The following is a 20,771-nucleotide window of genomic DNA, read 5'->3' as shown; positions in this document are numbered from 1 at the left end:
CATTGTTGGACAGCGGTGGTAGTCTGATGGTGTGAGGTCGGGTGATAAGTGGGATGCAGTAGAATTTCAAAGCCACAGGAGTATGCTTCCACTCCGGCGATCTGTGAGTTGTGAACTGGTGCATTGTCTTACAGAAGGCGGACACCTTTAGTGAGCATGCCATGTCTCTTGGTTTTGATGGCCTCCCCCAATTTCCGCAGCAGTGAGGCATAGTTTGCCCCAGTGATCATGGTACCCTTTGCTAGGAAATCCATCAATACTACTCCATGTTGGTCCCAAAATACTGTGAGCATGACCTTGCTTGCCGAGGGTTAGCATGCTTCCATTGCATCGACTGGACTTTAGTCTCAGGTTCATAGTGATAGACCCAGCTTTCATCTTGTGTGATCATTCTGTTGTCTCCTCCTGCTTTCCATGGCACCTCATCAATAGAGCCTGATAGCATTCAACTTGTTCCTGCTTCTGGAAAGGTGTGAGGAGCCAGGAATCCAGCGAGCGGATACCTTAGGCATGTGAAGATGGTCTTGGATGATTTTTTCCACAGACCCCACACTAATCTTGACATTTCGGACTAGGTGGCGAAAGGTTATTTTTCCAAAATTGTGAGATCCACTTGCTGGATGGTGTGTTTATCCATAGCAGAGTGGGATCACCCTGGAATTGGAGCTGTTTGGACCGAAGTCCGACCACATTTGAATTGATGCTGCCAGCTCCTGACTATATCATGCGATAGGGAATTATCACCATAAACCTCTTTCATCTCATCGAATGTCTTCTTTGGTGTGCGGCCTTTTAAGTAAAGGAACTGGATGACTGCTCTGTATTTCACTGGGTCCATTATCAAACCTCACACCACTTCAGCACCTGTAACATCAAGATCGTTATTAGTTCTGAGCTGAAAATTGGCACATAACCTATAGAGACTGATATCATTACACATGTGCAGTTTCAGTGTCCTGTAATAAATAGAAGTGGGTCAGGGGAAATCTTTAATTAACACCCCTCATAGATAGATACCGTATATACTCGAGTATAAGCCAATTTTTTCAGCACATTTTTTATGCTAAAAAAGCCCCCCCTTGGCTTATACTCGAGTCAGGGTCCCACAAGTCGGAGAAGGAGCGGCAGAGCAGCGGGTCACAGGATGCAGGAGCCTGCTACCGTGGTAAACCCCTGAGCCAACTGCTAAAGAGAAATTAATATTCACTGCTCTCCACACGCATAGTCCCGGCGTTGAGAGCAGTGAGTTTTCTGGGAGCTGTCCTCTGCTTGTGTAAGCAACGCATGACGTCTCTGCCATGCGCTGCTTACAAGCGTAAATCAGCTGCTGGCTTTAGAACAGGATGCTGTGAGGGAGCACAGGGAAGGTAAGTAGGAGGTTTTAATATTTTATAATGTTTTACTGATGGGGGCCATACATACCAGGATAGGTATGAGGAGGTCATGCATACCAGGATAGGGATGAGGGGGCCATGCATGCCAGGATAGGGATTAGGGGGCCATACATACCAGGCTAATACTCAAATCAATACATTTTCCCAGTTTTTTGTGATAAAATTATGTTCCTCGGTTTATATTTGGGCCGGCTTATATTCAAGTATGTACGGTAGATTAATAGATAGATAATAGATAGATTGTTGGGTCTGGTGTCTCTCATCTTCCTTTTGACAATACCCCATAGATTCTCTATGGGGTTAAGGTCAGGCGAGTTTTCTGGCCAATCAAGCACAGTGATACTGTTATTTTTAAACCAGGTACTGGTACTTTTGGCAGTGTGGACAGGTGCCAAGTCCTGCTGGAGAATGAAATTTACATCTCCAAAAAGCTTGCCGGAAGAAAGAAGCACAAAGTGCTCGAAAATATCCTAGTAGGCTTCTGCACTGACTTTGGTTTTGATAAAATGCAGTGGACCTACACCAGCAGATGACATGGCTCCAGCAACCATCACTGATTGTGGAAACTTTACACTAGACCTCAAGCAGCATGGATTGTGGCTTCTCCACTCTTCCTCCAGACTCTGGGACTTTGATTTCCAAATGAAATGCAAAATTTGCTTTCAACTTAAAACAACACCTTGGACCACTGAGAACAGTCCAGTTCTTTTTCTCCTTGGCACAGGTAAGATACTTCTGGCATTGTCTATTGGTCATGAGTGGCTTGACACAAGGAATGCGACACTTGTTGCCCAGATCCTGGATACGTCTGTGTGTGGTGGCTCTTGAAGCAATGACTCCAGCATCAGTCCACTTCTTGTGAATCTCCTCCAAATTTTTGAATGGCCTTTTCTTAACAATCCTTTCAAGGCTGCGGTTATCCCGGTTGCTTGTGCACCTTTTGCTACCACACTTTTTCCTTCCACTCAACTTTTCATTAATATGCTTGGATGCAGCACTCTGTGAACGGCCATCTTCTTTAGCAATGACCTTTTGTGGCTTCTGCTCCTTGTGGAGTGTGTCAATGACTGCCTTCTGGACATCTGTCAAGTCAGCAGCCTTCCCCATGATTGTGGAACCTACTGAAACAGACTAATTGATCTTTTTAAATGTTTTTTGTTAATTATTCTAATTTACTGAGATAATGACTTTTGGGTTTTCATTGGCTATAAGCCATAATTATCAACATTAACAGAAATAAACACTTGAAATAGATCACTCTGCTTGTAATGACTCTATATAATACATGAGTTTCACTTTTTGAATTGAAGAACTGAAATAAATTACCGTAACTTTTTGATGATATTGTAACTTTGTGAGAAGCACCTGTAGATGATAGAGAGATAATAGATAGACAGATAATAGATAATAAATACAAAAGAGATAGCTGATAGAGAGATAGATAACAGATGGATAGATAATAGAAAGATTGATCGATAGATAAATAGTAGATAGATAATAGATGATAGATAATAGATAGAGATGATCGATAGATAATAGATAATGGACAGATAATAGATATATAATAGATAGATAATAGTTAGATAATAGATAGACAGATGATAGACAATATATAATAGCTAGAAAAATGGATAGACAGTGGATAGATAGATAGATAATAGATAGATAGATTATAGACAGATAATAGAAAGATAATAGATAGATAATAGATGGATAGATAGTAGATACATAGTAGATTGATAGATAATAGATAGATAATAGATAATAGACAGATAATAGACAGATAACAAAAAATAAATAGATAATAGATAGATAATAGGTAATCAGAGGAGTAGCTAGGGTTTTGGCTCAGGGGGGCGAAGCTTCTGAGTGGGCCCCTAACCAGGTAGCCTTGATTACAACTCGGTGATGCGCTCTAACAGTGGAGGAGAACCTCAGCAGATGACCGCGCTGTTACTGAAAATAATCTCTATATAAAGACAAATATGGATATTACCGCCATATGGTCAGTGGTGAATACCAGCCCTACAAAACATATAAGAGATCACAGCACAGTTACAGATAATGACTTACCGCTGACGTTCTTTATGATGGAATTGTTCATTTTTCCTGTCTTTTCCATCTGGCCCAGACCAACATGACAACTTCTTCCAGCAACGAATCACCTGCAGAGAATACAACAAAGACACGTTTCACTTCTCATATTCCAGCCCCATCACCATCTATTACCAACCTGCACAAACTCCTCATCCTGCTGATACCCCAAATACTGAGCTGCTGCTACTGTATGTGACCCTATTACTGCCCCTGATACCCCAATACTGAGCCGCTGCTGCCGTATGTGTCCCTATTACTGCACCTATGGCTGCTGCCATGTGTCCCTATTACTGCCCCTGATACCCCAATACTGAGCCGCTGCTGCCGTGTGTCTCTATTACTGCCCCTGATACCCCAATACTGAGCCGCTGCTGCCGTATGTGTCCCTGTTACTGCCCCTGATACCCCAATACTGAGCCTCTGCCATATGTGACCCTATTACTTCACCTGATACCCAAATACTGAGTCGCTGCTGCCGTATGTGTCCCTATTACTACACCTGATACCCCAATACTGAGCCGCTGCTGCCACATGTGTCCCTATTACTGCACCTGATACCCCAATACTGAGCTGCTGCTGCCGTATGTGCCCCTATTACTGCACCTGATACCCCAATACTGAGCCGCTCCTGCCGTATGTGTCCCTATTACTGCACCTGATACTCCAATACTGAGCCGCTGTTGCCGTATGTGTCCCTATTACTGCCCCTGATATCCCAATACTGAGCCGCTGCTGCCGTATGTGTCCCTATTACTGCCCCTGCTGTGTGGTTCTCTGTGCCCTCTAAATTCTAAAGCAACCCTCTATAATATAGTAATGCCGGGTGCAAGTGCCCTAGAAAACAGTGCCCATATTTTGCCCCCTAGAAAGTAATATTGCCCTGTGTTCTCCTTTGATAGCCACAGTAACCTGAGTTCCCCTCTAACAATAAGTGCCCACTTTACATTTAATAATGTCCTATACACAGCATGATGCTCTCTTATACACAGTATAATGCCCCCTCACTGTATATTACCACCCACACAGTATACTGACCCCTTAGTAGCCCCCAAACTGTTTGATAGCTCCAACAATGTATAATGACCCCCACACTGTAATCTCCATACTGTATGATGGCCCCCTAGATAGCCTCCATATACAGTAGCATAATGCGCCAAATAGTCCACAATATAGTATGATGCACTCCCCATAGGCAGTCTCTACAGCATAAAGCAGCCCCCATAGGCGGACACTGTAATAAGGCAGCACCCCCATATAGGCAGACCCTGTAATAACGCAGTACTATATACTATGCGGGCTGTGCTATATACTATGCGGGCTGTGTTATATACTATGGGGGAGGCTGTGTTACATACTATGTGGCTGTTTTAGTTTCAATAAGTTTTATTTTCCGAGCAAGCAGTAAAATAATACATTAACAACAGATTTCCCGTACAAGAAGGTGGTATAGTGTTTAGATCGTGGGAAAGAAACAAAACTCAAACACCGATAAAATTAAACTTTCATGAACTACAATACGTAGACAGGGGGGGGGGAAGTACATAGGGGAGGGGGACAACAGAGTATCTCAAACAAGATATAAGAGTGGTCGCATTCAATTTACCCAGCAATCACAAGGACAATATTAGGGTCTGTCCCAGGTTTACATTATTGTCTAGTTCCATCCAGGGTTGCCAAGTCTGATAGAAAGTGTCCCATGAGTCATTCCTTGTAGCTTGGATTCTTTCGTATAACAAAATAGTGTTCATCTTGTCCATCACAAGTGGCAGTGATAAAGAAGTAGTTCTCCACTTCGCTGCAATGTGTAACTTTGTCGCCATACAAAGTTGGCTGACTAGGTTGTGGAGTTTTTTAGGTAAGCCGGGTAACCTAGCACCTAGAAGAAACACAGCCGGGTCCAAAGGGACTGTCCTACCACACATTTTTACCATTAGGGATTGTACCCTCCGCCAAAGCGCAGATACCATCGGGCACTCCCACCAAATATGTTTTAGATTGCCCTGAAGTCCACATCCTCTGAAACAGCGGTCTGATACATTTGGATAGATGGTGTGCAATTTACTCGGGACCTGGTATGTCCTATGCAAGAGTTTAATGGACGTCTCAACCATCGAGGACTGGTAGCTACCCTTAGAAAGTGTAGTACAGTTCCTCCTCCAGTCCTCCAGGGACAATGATATATTTAGATCCGCCTCCCACTGTTTCATAAATTTAAGTTTTTCGTCACCTTGGGTGCTATTTAGGGTTGCGTAGATGAGGGAAATAGTTCCTCCACTCAAGGGGTCATTCAGGCCTCTCTGTTCGTAGCTTGTAGGACGTGGGGGTGTTTTGTGTTGTAGGATCTGTTTGGCAAAGTGGAAAACCTGGTAGATGCGCAACGTTTCCTCTGCTGGTGGTTTAAGTTTTTGGATGAAGTCCTGTTGGGAGAGGAGTGTAAGGAAGGGTGTGCAAAGATGTCTCAGGGTAGTTATGCCATTAAGGATCCACCAGGAGAAGGGACGGGGATCTAATCCTGGAATAAAATCAGGGTTATGAAAGAAGTTGGTTAGAAGAGATGATTTAGATTGTAGATCATATTTAAATCTCTCCTTCCGCCACATGATGAGGGAGTGAAAAGAGAATGGGGCTGTTATATGGATTCCCTTTGGGAGTTTCTGCATAGACCATATTAGGCCTGGTAGAGAGTAGGGGGCCATGAAGGATGACTCTAGATCAATCCATCTGGGCCGATTGTCCCTGCTAGTACAAACACTAATTAATTGGGCTAGTTGGGCAGACTTATAGTATAAAATAAAATTGGGAAAAGACAAACCTCCCATTCTTCTATGTATGAATAGGGTTCTAAGCCGTATTCGAGGCCTTTTGCCCTGCCACAGGAACCTCGAGATCATGGTATTGATTTCATGCAGTGTCCTGGATGGCAGTGGGATAGGCAGAGATCGAAAGAGGTAGAGAAATTTTGGGAGGGTAATCATCTTAATAGCGTGCAATCTACCAAGCCAGGACAATTGCATAGAGGACCATCTAGTGAGGTCCGATTGCAGGTTCTTTATCAGTGGCAGGTAATTCCATTTAAACAGTGTTGACCTATGAGAGGTCACGTTAACTCCCAGATAGGTCAGATAATGATCTTTTTTAGAAAATTTAAATTGAGAAACTAGGTTGGTTTGGGCCTCTTTTGGAGTATTGATGAATAGTGCCTCGGACTTGTCGACATTGATTTTAAGGCCTGATATGAGTTCGAATTCGTGTAGAACGGTGAATAGATTCGGGAGTGAGGTGACTGGATTGGTAATGGCTAGAAGTAGATCGTCTGCAAAGAGACTTGTCTTATATTGGCCTCCTAGGTCCTGGGGTCCATGGATGTTAGGGTTGGTTCGAATGGCCTCTGCCAGAGGCTCCATAGCCAGGGCGAACAAAGCTGGTGACAATGGGCAGCCTTGTCTTGTGCCTCTTTGAATTTTGATGGGGACAGGTTGATTAGTGGGTAGCTTTAAGTAGGCTATGGGGCTATCATATAATAGTTTGATGCTAGTTATAATTCCTGCCGGGACTCCAAATTTTGCTAGGGTTTCAAATAGATAGGTCCATGATACCGAATCGAAGGCTTTTTCTATGTCAAGAGCCAGCATCAACAATGGCCGTTTAAAGTGGTTTGCTGAGTGTATGAGATTCAGGTTCTTTCTAATATTATCAGGACCCTGTCTCTTAGGTATGAACCCCACTTGATCTCGATGGACCAATAGGGGTAGGACTGTATTGAGTCTGGCCGTCAAAATAGATGTGTATATTTTAAGGTCTACATTCAATAAGGAAATGGGCCTATAATTTTTAGGGTAGAGATGGTCTTTTTTAGGTTTAGGGATTATTGTCACATGTGCAGTGTAAAATTCGGGTGGCATTTGGTGTCCGTTGAGGAGAGAATTGCAAAATTGTTGGATGTAGGGAGTAAGTATGTCTCCAAATTTTTTATAGTAAAGTGCCGTGAGGCCATCAGGACCAGGGGCTTTGCTTTTTTTAAGATTCTTAATTGTTGACATTATCTCTTCGGTAGTAATGGGCGTTTGGAGGTGATCGATTGCGGAGGCAGGCATCCTAGGGAGATTCAGTCTTTCCAAAAAGGTCTGAAGGCGCTGCGGGGGGGGGGTGGGGAGGCTGGGGGGAGGTGTAGAGTGATTGGTAATATTTGTGGAATGTGCTGTAGATAGCCTCCGGGTTAGCTGTAGTTTGACCTGTTGGGTCTCTAATGGATGAGACATTGTTTAATAGCTCTTTATGTCTAAGTTTACGGGCTAGCATAGAACTAGGTTTGTTGGCGTGTTTGTAGAAGGATGATTTGGTCCATGTTAGTGCTTTTTCGGTTTTGTTTGTGAGGAGTGCATTTAATTTTAGTTTAGTATCATGGATCTGTTTGGTTAAATAGAGAGATGTAGTTGATTGATTTGCCTGCTCTAACCTAAGCAGTTTGCTTTCTAGTTGCAACTGCTGCTCCGATCTTTGCCTCTTTTTGGTGGAGGCTATTTTAATCAGTGTTCCAGTTATGAATTTTTTATGTGCCATCCATACTGACCCAGGTGATATATCACCTGTCGAGTTAGCTTCGAAGTATACGTTTAGATCTTTTTTAACATCGATTAAGGTGGAGGGGTCTGTGAGTAAGGATTCGTTTATTCTCCATTTGAATAGTCTAGAAGAGACAGTGTTAAATTTGAATAGTGATAAGACTACATCATGGTCTGACCATGGAGATGGGATATGTCGGGAATAGAGGACTGATGGGAGTGTTGATGCAGAGGTTAAGTGAAGGTCTATTCTCGAGTAGGATTTTTGTGCTGGGGAGTAATATGTGTACCCTCTAATGCCTCCGTTCATCTCTCTCCACACGTCCGCAATGTGACTCTCTTTCATCAGCTGGAGTATTTTCTTCCTGTCAGTTTTTGTTATGTCTGTCCTTTTCAGTGAGCTACTATCAATTGATGGATTCATAGTGAAGTTAAAGTCTCCACACCACACAAGGTGGTGGTATTTAAGTGGAATCAACTTAGTTAGGATTAGTTGGAAGGTGCGGGTCTGGGCAGTTGCGGGGGAATAACTATTGACGATGCAGATGTCTAAGCCCTGCAAAGAACCAAGTAGTATGATGAATCTACCCTCGGGGTCCAGATATGTGCTGGAGTGGTGGAATGGGAAATTATTTTTAATAAAGATGGCTACTCCTCTTCTCTTACGGTCCCAAGATGAAAGGAAGTGTTGTGAGTAGTGAGAGTTAAAATATTTAGGATATGAAGAGGTGGTAAAGTGGGTCTCCTGTAGACAGATTATGTCAGGCTTATGTTTTTGGTAGTCAAGGAAGGCCTTTCTGCGCTTTGATGGTGAATTGAATCCCCGGACATTGTGAGACAGAACTTTACACATAGTTATGCATGATATTATTGCTTATATTTGTGAGGCTAAGTGTTGTGGTCAATACTAAGTTCACTCTATCTTTGCATTTGGTTAACTTGAGGACATAGTATCTGTTGCTGTGTGGAGACAGTGGGTGAGGGTCAAACATGGGGGAGACAACAACAAACAAATCCAATAACAATTTCAAAAGGACTATAAGTCCAACAAGTATGGCGATCTGGGTTCCCATATTAGTTAGTAAACCAGGGGTCGCCAGTTTTGGGCAGCATGCCATAATCCCAGTAGGTCCAACCCTTAATGTATTAGGAAAAATAATAATAAAAAAAAAAAAAAAAAAAGGGGGGGGGGGGAGGGGGGGGATTGGATGAAATATAGGAAAAGGGAGGTGAGAGATAAAAGAATGAGTAAGATGGGGGAGGGTGGGAAGGGATAGGTGGGGGTCAAATGGGTTTAGTAAACCTGATAGAGGTAGGTCAGGCACAACATGGCTAATTACTCGTCCGAGTTCGGGGTATTTTTCATATGGAGGAGAGTTCAACCAAGATGGAGGTTCCCATTCTCAGTAGAGGTGGCCTTTAGAAGATTCAGTTCTCTTTCTTTCACGTGACTGTAAATCCACATCAGGAGATCCGTGAGTTTTGACTCCTCGTTCTGGGGGAGTCTTTCCACTCTCTTGCTGGTCTGGATTTTTGCTGAGGAAGCGAGGGTGCGTCTATGCTGATCGGTATTCCTGCTTTAACCAAGGCTTGTTTTCCTTCCTCCAGAGATTTGCAGATAAATGATTGGGAGTTGGCTGTGAAGTTCAGGGTGAAGGGGAATCCCCAGCGGTATTTAATTTGGGCCTTCTGAAGGGAGGCCGTGATGGGTTTGAGGGATCTTCTCCTGGCCAATGTAGCCGTGGCTATATCCGCATATATATGCACAGTATTTGGTAAATTAGGCAAGGAAGAGCGGTCTCTGGTTGCTATTAGGATCATATCTCTTGTTTCTTCGTAGTGCAATTTCAGAATAACGTCTCTAGGCATGTCAGGCGAACGAGGCTTGCCCAGTGCCCTGTGGATCCTGGTAATATGTAAATATGTCTAAATCAGGCAGGAGCACAGCAAAAACTGTGGTCATTGTTTCTTTAAGGGCAGTAATATGTTCCGGGAGACCTCTTACTCTCAAATTACTCCTGCGGGACCTGTTTTCATAATCCTCACAGCGAAGTTCCAGCTCATTAATGCGGTCTGTGTGATTTTTGGATGTCTCGTGATCCTCCCCCAGGGCATCTATCATAGACTCCATTTTTTCCTCTAAGTTATTTGTACGTTGCATAATGTCCTGTAATTGAGACGCAATGCCCTGCATGGCTGCAGAGAGTTCTGCTCTAAAAGTCTCCTGCAGCGATTTTGTGAGCGCTGCTGTGGAGATTACAGTCTCCATGCCTGGGGCAGTTCCCCCCTGGTCTGTGTTCTCCTCTACCTGCGGTGTTGTGGCCGGGGACGGAGCTGCTGCGGCGGCCATCTTGGATGTGTTGCCGCTCAGGAGAAGGTCCGTAATGAGGCGGCCAGCGGGTTGTGCCACGCTCCCCTTCTTCGGCATTACCGGTGGTGCCGATCCCGGGGGTGTAGGTGCCTCGGCTCCGGTGAGTTAGATGTGCTCTGACGGCTAATTGGGGCTGCGTGGGATCAGTTTGGGAGCGGAGCTCAGCACGACATGACCGTCGGCATCAAGGTCCGCGCATGCGCCCATATATGTGGCTGTTTTATATACTATTGGGGGTATATAATATTCTATGGGGGAGGCTGTGTTACATACTATGTGACTGTTTTATATACTATTGGGGGGTATATAATATTCTATGGGGGATGCTGTGTTTTATACTATAGGGATCAATAAACCTACAAAAAGGGCACCGGAGGTGAATGCTCCGCCATGATACACATAATAGAAACCCAAAAGAGAAATGGACACTAGAGCTAAAATTTAACAATTTTATTGAAGAACCATATTAAAAAGTACAGATAATATGAATAGAAACCAAGTAACGAGATGCAATGAAAAAAATAATAATAAAAAGGCGACACTAGTGCCACACACGGGCAAAATGTTACACTGTAGAGCAAAAAACGGTCAGTTATACTGATACCATGAGTGCAAATAACATACACCAGTCAATAGGATAGTACATAATGCGTTGTGCAAAAAATAAGAACCATACTGATGTATTATATATAAATGACCGGACACATGGCAACCAAAAGCAATAGACATATAATAGATGCTCTCAAATAAAGTGCTGATGCAGGGAGATATACAGTATGCAGGAGAATATCATGTAAGGTGCCTGGTGCGATAAAATGTATACTGAGCGATACCAATAAAGTGCTTAGTGCAAGCTAAATGTAGCAGGGTATATTATATGGCTCAAGCTCACCAAGACCAAAGGCATAAATCAATTATAGAGGGAAAATCCCATATAGTAGAATAGGTAAAACCTAGAATATGCCTGCATACTACTGATTAGAAGGTACGTATAGGGAGTACCAACCTGCAGCCGTGTGTGGAGAGAGGAGCCCCGACGCGCGTTTCGCAGATACTGCTTCCTCGGGGGGCGCCTTTGGTCTTGGTGAGCTTGAGCCATATAATATACCCTGCTACATTTAGCTTGCACTAAGCACTTTATTGGTATCGCTCAGTATACATTTTATCGCACCAGGCACCTTACATGATATTCTCCTGCATACTGTATATCTCCCTGCATCAGCACTTTATTTGAGAGCATCTATTATATGTCTATTGCTTTTGGTTGCCATGTGTCCGGTCATTTATATATAATACATCAGTATGGTTCTTATTTTTTGCACAACGCATTATATACTATCCTATTGACTGGTGTATGTTATTTGCACTCATGGTATCAGTATAACTGACCGTTTTTTTGCTCTACAGTGTAACATTTTGCCCGTGTGTGGCACTAGTGTCGCCTTTTTATTATTATTTTTTTCATTGCATCTCGTTACTTGGTTTCTATTCATATTATCTGTACTTTTTAATATGGTTCTTCAATAAAATTGTTAAATTTTAGCTCTAGTGTCCATTTCTCTTTTGGGTTTCTTTTATACTATAGGGGTATATTATATTTTATGGGGGAGGCTGTGTTATATACTATGTGGCGGTGTTATATACTACGGGGGTACATTATACATTATATTCTATGGGGAGGCTGTGTTATATACTATGGGGGGTACATTATATTCTATGGGGGAGGCTGTGTTATAAACTATCGGGGGTACATTATGTTCTATTGGGGAGGCTGTGTTATATACTATGGGGAGCTGAATTATATTCTATGGGGGCTACATTATATTCTATGGGGGCTGCATTAGATTTTATGATGGAGGACTGCATCATACTCTTTGATGGGGCTACATTATATTCTATGGGGGGCTGTATTATATTTATATTCTATGAGGGTTGATGTTAGGGGTCGAGTTCCCGGCTCTGCACAGGGGGAGTCTTAGGCCATCTCCGCTGCGGTCTCCCATTCTTCTCCTGCCGCAGTGGAGCCTGCTCAGCTGAGACGTCGGTCCCAGCGTCTCGCTCAGTCTGACTCTGTGCAAAGGGTTTCTGCTGCTTTTCCAGCTTCTGCCATTGAAGCCAGTGTTGGGCAGCGGCGAGCAGATGCTTTTGGGACTAAGTCCTGCTTTTCCCCTTCTGAGCATGCCCAGGGTAAGATCTCTCATTGGAGATCAAGGGTCACATGCTTAGATACTGCAGCAAGACCCATTGGTTCTCCAGGAAGGTCCTGAAGTTCCTCAGGCTCTGTGGCAGCCTCTCATTGGTCCTTCTAGGAAGGTCCTGTACGTGCTACAGCTATATAAGGTTCGCATGGCCGCACGGCCATGCGCTAGTATCAAATCTAAGTTATGTGCTTTGCGCCAGTGTGGTTATGTGAGAATGTATTCAGGGACCCAGCTGAAATAAGCCCCTAGAATACCGGCACCTCCGGTGAGGAGATTGTATGAGTGTGTTCAGGGACCCGGCTGAAATAAGCCCCTAGAATACTGACTTCTCCGGTGAGGAGATTGAGTGTTGCATAACCACTGACTGCTATCAGCTTGGCAGTAAGCTTGTGCTCCTGTGAGGCTAACAGGGCGCAGTGCTTTCCTCTCGCGGTTGCTCTGTGAGGTAACAGAGCTAGTCTATACCGCCAAACAGAGAAGAAAGATGGGGGCGCACCAATATCATATATAAATAATCATAGAGGGGTGCAGTACCAAGTCTATACATAGCAACATGTCAGAACCAGAGAAAAGAATAGACTCATGTGGCATACACAACCTCAAGAAAAGTCAAAAACATATATGTAAGTATATCAAAACACCTTTATTAGACCTCAAATAAAACAATTTAAAAACATTTAAAACATGAAAAAACAATACTGTGCATATGCCATACCCCCCAAAAAAACACAAATGGAAGTCCCCTCAATATGCCAACATGCCAACATTCTATATGGAGTATCCCCTAAAACTAACCATAAATGCATAAACAGCCTATATGTATCTGCCTAATGCAGGATATGCCCGTAAATACCACCATCCGGAACCGGTGTACACACTGCTGATGTGTGTCCACAGAAAGTTCTCCAATAAGAGTAATAATGCTCCAGGGAATCAAGATAGATACAACCTGTCACTGGTCGGATGGCAGAAATGAGCGGAGCCGTATAAAGTTTGAAATGCAGCAGGCATTAGTGGTGCAGGGTTTCTAGCCAGGGTAAAATCCCCATAAGGCAAATGGAGGGACCAGCACAATAGCCCAAAACGAAATACAGGGGGTATGGAGCACACAAGGCTTGTGAGCTCCATACCCACTGTTCTGCCCATCTTAATGTGCAGAAAGTTAATTATCTTGTTATTCAAGTTGTGGCCACTGGAGGTCATCATTTGCCTACTTTTCATGTTGTTTACCAACCTTTCCCTCAGAAGAGCAATGTCTTATGGGTTAGTTCCGCCCATTCTTCTTGTGAAGACAAGCTTCAGTAGCCATTTTTCCTCAGATCTGAACAGAGGCACACTTGCTCCTGTCTCGCTTACTTTCTTACCCATGTCCTAACGGATCTCGGTACATTTATAAAGGTTTAATGCATCTTATGTTTGTGTTAGTATTTAAGCCTTATGCAGCTCCTATAGTCAGATATAGTTAGGCAGATGTGCTTTGCAGCTTGCAGTTAGGTTAATGTGTACTCTGCATTTAGATAGATGCATCTTTGTATAGAATAGGGCAGTGCTGCAGAATTACTGTGTAATGCACTCTGTATAATTTCTGCTGTAATGTCCCAGTTATTTATGTGATTGCACCCTGTATGTGCATATACTGAAATGCTGTTATTCTTTACAGTTTTTCACCAGTCATCCACTATGATCAGTCATCCACTATGATCAGTCATCCACTATGATCAGTCATCCACTATGATTATTCACTGAACATCCACCTTGTACATCAACATCATTCACTATTCGATCATCTACTATGAATACTGTCCACCATTGTTGTTCAATGTTATAGTTTTGGTTATCATCACCCTAATAAATAAGACTTAAGCATTAATACAGTCTGTTTACTGGGATGTGGATGAAGGTTTAGCCGTATGTTGGAATCCACACAGCATCCTACGTGGAGGAAAGCAGAACACCCACCGTATTTCGTTTTGGGCTATTGTGCTGGTCCCTCCATTTGCCTTATGGGGATTTTACCCTGGCTAGAAACCCTGCACCACTAATGCCTGCTGCATTTCAAACTTTATACGGCTCCGCTCATTTCTGCCATCCGACCAGTGACAGGTTGTATCTATCTTGATTCCCTGGAGCATTATTACTCTTATTGGAGAACTTTGTGTGGACACACATCAGCAGTGTGTACACCGGTTCCGGATGGTGGTATTTACGGGCATATCCTGCATTAGGCAGATACATATAGGCTGTTTATGCATTTATGGTTAGTTTTAGGGGATACTCCATATAGAATGTTGGCATGTTGGCATATTGAGGGGACTTCCATTTGTGTTTTTTTGGGGGGTATGGCATATGCACAGTATTATTTTTTCATGTTTTAAATGTTTTTAATTGTTTTTTTGAGGTGTAATAAAGGTGTTTTGATATACTTACATATATATATGTTTTTGACTTTTCTTGCGGTTGTGCATACCACATGAGTCTATTCTTTTCTCTGGTTCTGACATATACCGCCAAACAGTGCCGCCATTCGCTAGCAGCAGGTTCCTCCTGCACGGTGGACCCCGGGCTGCGAAAGCACTATTTATAATAAACGTCTCTAATTACTCGGTGCGTTCCGCTAGCTCTAACAGTTGATTGCATCATACTCTATGAGGGGACTACATTATACTGTATGAGGAGGGCTGCATTATATTCTATGGAGGTTACATTACACTCTGTGGGGTGGCTGCATTATGCTCTATGGGGTGGCTGCATTATACTCTGTGGGGTGACTGCATTATACTATATGTGGGCTGCATTATACTGTATTGAGGACTATGGGGAATACATTATACTATATGAAGAACTATGGGGTGCATTATACTATGGGAAGTGAATTGTACGACATGGAGTACTATGTTGGTGCATTATACTATATGGAGCACTATGAGGAGTGTATTATACTATATGGAGGACTAAGCAGTGTATTTTAATATATGAAGGACTATGAGGAGTGTATTATACTATATGGAGGACTGAGCAGTGTATTTTACTATATAGAGGACTATGAGGAGTGTATAATACTATATGGAGGACTGAGGAGTGTGTTATACTATACGGAGCACTATAAGCAGTGTATTATACTATATGGAGGGCTCAGCAGTGTATTATACTATATGGAGCACTATGAGGAGTGTATTATGCTATATGGAGCACTATGAGGAGTGTATTATGCTATATGGAGCACTATGAGGAGTGTATTTTAATATATGGAGGACTATGAGGAGTGTATTATACTATATGGAGCACTATGAGGAGTGTATTATGCTATATGGAGCACTATGAGGAGTGTATTTTAATATATGGATGACTATGATGAGTGTATTATACTATATGGAGCACTATGAGGAGTGTATTATGCTATATGGAGCACTATGAGGAGTGTATTTTAATATATGGAGGACTATGAGGAGTGTATTATACTATATGGAGCACTGAGGAGTGTATAATACTATATGGAGGACTATGGGGAGTGTATTATACTAAATGGATGACTATGAACTGTGCAGTATATAATATCATTATATTATTATATTACATAGAGGACTATGAGGGTGCATTATATTATGAGGACTATGGGGGTGCATTATACTTCTTATATGGATCCCCATGACTTCTATGTAAGCGCCTGATGAGTATAATGGTTTATTTTCTTTTAAACATTACATAACAATGGCAGTACGGGGGACAAATATATACCAGGATGGGGCACCGGATAGTTAAGCCACTGAGGTCACACTATACAACTTTGCAATAAAGCTATAGTATGCGAAATGAATAGGGAAAATGTGAATTTGGGTGGAAAATATTTTGGCGTGGTGGGGGGCCCCATTTGAAAGTTCGCATCGGGGCCCATAACTTTGTACTAGATGATAGCTGGATCTGCTAGAGAGATGTGATATGAGAGATGACATTGCAGATAGAGGAATAGATATAAGATAGATGCTATATAGACAGACGGCAGGTATGAGAGACAGCTGATTAGAGTGAGTGTTGGGTGCATATTCCCGATAATATGGTGTCAAGATTTGCCATTCAGGAGTGTGGGAGAGCTGAGTGCTGGCCGCTTCTGTCCATCCTGGTATTATTATAACCAGCTAATGACGACTGTATTGTTCTGTTGCTCTTTCTTTTCTATTCCCATTGGATAATACAAACATTGAAAGAATGTGAAATAATTGGTGAATCATCTTTACGGAAAACTCCCAGAATTTCACAATATGGGGAGTTCAGCTCCGACTCCGCTGTTTTCTGTAATGATAATCGGAGGAAGAAATTTGGAAAGCGATACTGAAATGAATCAACTATAGAAGGTGCAGTGGTAACAGGCACACCCGGGCCCCGTGGGGTGTAAAGGCCCCTTCTGCCACATATGGGACCCCAGTGTCTCATGTGGCACACTGTGGGGCCCTGTTACAGATCTGCATTGGAGCGCAGGACGTCCCGGTTTTCCTCCGGCTTGCGCAGGGGCTTCCTCTATTCCTCTATCTGGGCACAGAATTGGTTTGCTCTTATGTCACAGTTTCGGGGATACCTGCAAACTGATGTTCTCTGCTTCCAGTTCAACCAAAAAAATGTTCACAAAACTTGGCTCCATAAACATCCATCCTAAAAGCTTCTTCCCTTAAAGGGGTTGTCAACGTTCATGGATATTTTTTTGTTTCTCCATTGCCCCTATAATTAAAATAAAGCAACTTTGCATATAATTTGAAATCAAGGATCTCCTGCAGCTGTGTGCAGAGCTATGCATCGCCATGGTTACATACTACAAACAAATCCTGTGTAGTCAGATCCAGAATGTAAAGTCTGGATGTTTTACTGTATGACAAGGCTGATTGGCCATACATGAGTCCCTGGAAGAAGGATTTATCCAGCGGCGACAGACACCAGTTTGCAGTCACCCAGATCATTTATTTCAAGTGGTCTGATCCCTATCTCATGGTAGTGTCCTGCTAGAAATGAGACAGACGCGTTATTATACCCAACGTCTGACACAGACACAAGACTTCTGTCCTATCACCGACTGACGCCGTCAAGATCCCTGAGCTGCGATAACTGTAGCCATAGGGAATGGACCCCTGTGTGTACCACACTGTACAGGCTTAGATACACTGGCTTACCAGACAGTATCACACACGATTGGCTTAGATACTGTACATCGAATTGCAGCGCCCCAGAGACCTGGTCGTTGCAGTATGACGCTCTGCCACTAAGGGGAGTGATGGTACGTCTGATGGCACTAAAGGAGTTCTCCTGACCAGGTATCACCAGAACACATTACACTTCACACTCCGGCCACTAGGGGGAGAAAAAGGCTTTATTTATTGGGCCACTCCTCACACTGGTAAAACTAGGGGTTGGGGAGGAAGTTAGAAGCTGACTGGGTTGGATTCGGGCAACATCCCGTGGCAGGGGGTGTTGCAGGGAGAAGACACAGGGGGGTCCCTGTCAGGTGTGGGAACCTGGCAGGTGCCTAGCGAACAGAAGAGAACGTTACGGAACCGCGCCTGCACTACCTTGCGGCGGTATCCTAAGAAAGAGACACGAAGGGAAGGATATTGTGGAACAGTGTAAACAAGATCAAGCACAAAGGAGAGCCAGTAGGAGTCGTGCCGTGAGACCGAGGCAACATCCTACTGAAGCGCGTAGCCGGTGGCCGGAACACCGCGAGAGTAACTGACTAAGGCTATGTGCACACGTTCAGGATTTCTCGCAGAAAATTCCTGAGAATTCCGGACATTTTCTGCAAGAAATCCGCATGCGTTTTTGCCGCGGTTTTGACACGTTTTTGCCGCGGTTTTTTCCGGACACTTCCCAATGCATTTGAGTGGGAAATCCGCAAAAAAACGGAAAATTAACATGCTGCGGTTTTTACCGCGATGCGTTTTTTTCGTGGAAAAAAACACATCATGTGCACAAAACATGCAGAATTCATTCTAAATGATGGGATGCTTATTGTATGCGTTTTTTTGGCGGTTTTATAGCGTTTTTATCGGAAAAAAACACAACGTGTGCACACAGCCTAAGCCTTACTTCGAACTCCGCAGGACAGTTAATCATAGGTTGGCTGTCTACCTTAAATTTCCTAAGAAGACATAGGGGGCAACAGTGGGAGAGGGGCGTCCAGGGCCGCCATCAGGGCATGACAGCCGTGACTGGCGTATGGGGCCCGGTGAGCAGAGGGGGCCCGCATCGGGCCCCGTCTCATCTGGTCACCGGGCCCCCCCTGCAGGCGCTGCGGCAGCGGCACACTATTGACGTGCGGGCCCGCGCCCGCACGTCAATAGTTAACAGCCGCCAGCCAGTCTGAGGCTGGCGGCTGAATAGGGCCGCAGTGCGCACTCGCCGCCGCCGGCGTCTGACGTCATTGTCAGCCGCCGGGCCCGGTGGCGAGTGCGTCTGTGTGGAGCCTGGAGAGGGAGCTTCACCCGGCGCTGGAGCTTGGCCAGGTAAGAAGTTGTGTTTTTTTTTTTTCTTTGAGAGCTGCTGCGATCCAGGGGGGCCCGGGGGGCAGGATGATGGACACACAGGGGCAGAAATGCTGGACACACAGGGGCAGAATGGTGGACACACAGGGGCAGAAATGCTGGACACAGTGGGGCAGAATGGTGGACACAGTGGGGCAGAATGGTGGACACACAGGGGCAGAAATGCTGGACACAGTGGGGCAGAAATGCTGGACACAGGGGCAGAAATGCTGGACACAGTGGGACAGAATGCTGGACACACAGTGGGGCAGAAATGCTGGACACAGTGGGGCAGAATGCTGGACACAGTGGGGCAGAAATGCTGGACACAGTGGGGCAGAAATGCTGGACACAGTGGGGCAAAAATGCTGGACACGGGCAGAAATGCTGGACACAGTGGGACAGAATGGTGGACACACACAGGGGCAGAAATGCTGGACACACAGTGGGGCAGAATGCTGGACACAGTGGGGCAGAATGCTGGACACACAGGGGCAGAAATGCTGGACACACAGGGGCAGAAATGCTGGACACAGGGGCAGAAATGCTGGACACAGTGGGGCAGAATGCTGGACACACAGTGGGGCAGAATGCTGGAGACAGGGGCAGAAATGCTGGACACACAGTGGGGCAGAATGCTGGACACAGTGGGGCAGAATGCTGGACACACAGGGGCAGAAATGCTGGACACAGTGGGGCAGAAATGCTGGACACAGTGGGGCAAAAATGCTGGACACAGGGGCAGAAATGCTGGACACAGTGGGACAGAATGGTGGACACACACAGGGGCAGAAATGCTGGACACACAGTGGGGCAGAATGCTGGACACAGTGGGGCAGAATGCTGGACACACAGGGGCAGAAATGCTGGACACAGGGGCAGAAATGCTGGACACGGGCAGAAATGCTGGACACAGTGGGGCAGAATGCTGGACACACAGTGGGGCAGAATGCTGGACACACAGTGGGGCAGAATGCTGGACACACAGTGGGGCAGAATGCTGGACACACAGTGGGGCAGAATGCTGGACACACAGTGGGGCAGAATGCTGGAGACAGGGGCAGAAATGCTGGACACAGTGACAGGGGCAGAATGCTGGACATTGGGGCAGAATGCTGGACACAGTGGGGCAGAAATGCTGGACACAGTGGGGCAGAAATGCTGGACACAGTGACAGGGGCAGAATGCTGGACACAGTGACAGGTGCAGAATGCTGGACACAGGGGCAGACTGTGAGACCCAGGGGCAGAATGCGAGACACGGGGCAGAATGGAGATACGGGGCATGATTGGAGACACGGGGCAGGATGAAAGACATGGGGGCATGACTGGAGACAGATGGGGCAGGATTGGAGACAGATGGGGCAGAATGGAGACACAGGGGGCATGATTGGAGACAAGTGTCAGGATTGCAGACATGGGGGCATGGTTGGAGACATAGGGGGCAGAATGGAGACATGGGGCATGATTGGAGACACTGGGGGCAGAATTGGAGACAGATCGTGCAGGATCATGGGGCAGGATGGATATGATGGAGACAGATGGGGCAGGATGGAGAGATCACATGGGGCGATCATATGGGGCAGGATAAGGAGATCATATGGGGCAGAATGGATACTCATGAGGGCAGGATGGGAGAATATC

This window comes from Ranitomeya imitator, chromosome 1 (genome assembly GCF_032444005.1).
Source record: "Ranitomeya imitator isolate aRanImi1 chromosome 1, aRanImi1.pri, whole genome shotgun sequence".
Classification (NCBI taxonomy): domain Eukaryota; kingdom Metazoa; phylum Chordata; class Amphibia; order Anura; family Dendrobatidae; genus Ranitomeya; species Ranitomeya imitator.
Note: the sequence above shows the minus strand (reverse complement) of the source record.